This window comes from Urocampus carinirostris, chromosome 2 (genome assembly GCF_059441175.1).
Source record: "Urocampus carinirostris isolate Australia breed hairy pipefish chromosome 2, RoL_Ucar_1.0, whole genome shotgun sequence".
NCBI lineage: Eukaryota > Metazoa > Chordata > Actinopteri > Syngnathiformes > Syngnathidae > Urocampus > Urocampus carinirostris.
Genome location: NC_142350.1, coordinates 69015406 through 69016143, shown reverse-complemented (window position 1 = coordinate 69016143; position 738 = coordinate 69015406).

The window sequence follows — 738 nt, the reverse complement described above, 5'->3', positions numbered from 1 at the left end:
TTGGCACACGTATGTTTATGTTCTGATTTGAATACGCAACGAAAAATTGTCAGACGTTTATGATGGGAACCAACGTGTTTATTTAAGACTGGCTAAAGCTATTTGGAGCTAAATGAGTCTGTCTGTTTTAACGATACAGGCCCCCTTAGCATGGGGAGAACATGCAAACCTCGTGCAGGAAGGCCTGTAGCTGGATTTGAACCCATGACCTCAGAACTACTCAGGCGCCGCAATTTGTTTCAGTGGATGACAAATATGTCTCTGAGTTGCTATTGGTCAAAGTCATATGAAAATCTGCTCCGCTATTGGTCTGCGTCACGAACGTGCTGATTTTCTATTGGCTGAACGCCCTGCATCACACGATGCCTCTCTCCTTATTCAGTTCCCAGTCTCGTGTGACAACCTTGAATTGGTTTTGCGAAAGGCAGATGAGAAAACATGCTCACCATGGAAACAAAGTTTGCAATGATAAAGAAGACCCTCGCTAAGGAATATTAACCAAATGGCAATGGGGCCGATTATTCAAGCCTCAAAGGCGTTAAGGCTCCTCCTTCCTCGTGCATTCACCCGCTATTCCAAGTGACCAGTTTGAGTCACTTCATATTTATTTAAAACATACATGTATCATACCGTGTGTACAACAACTATTTCGTATTTTTTCAATGTTTCGTTGAAGTCAGTTCACTGTTTTACCACATGAGGGCGCTACGGATTCGTCTCCGTCATTACAGCATCAAT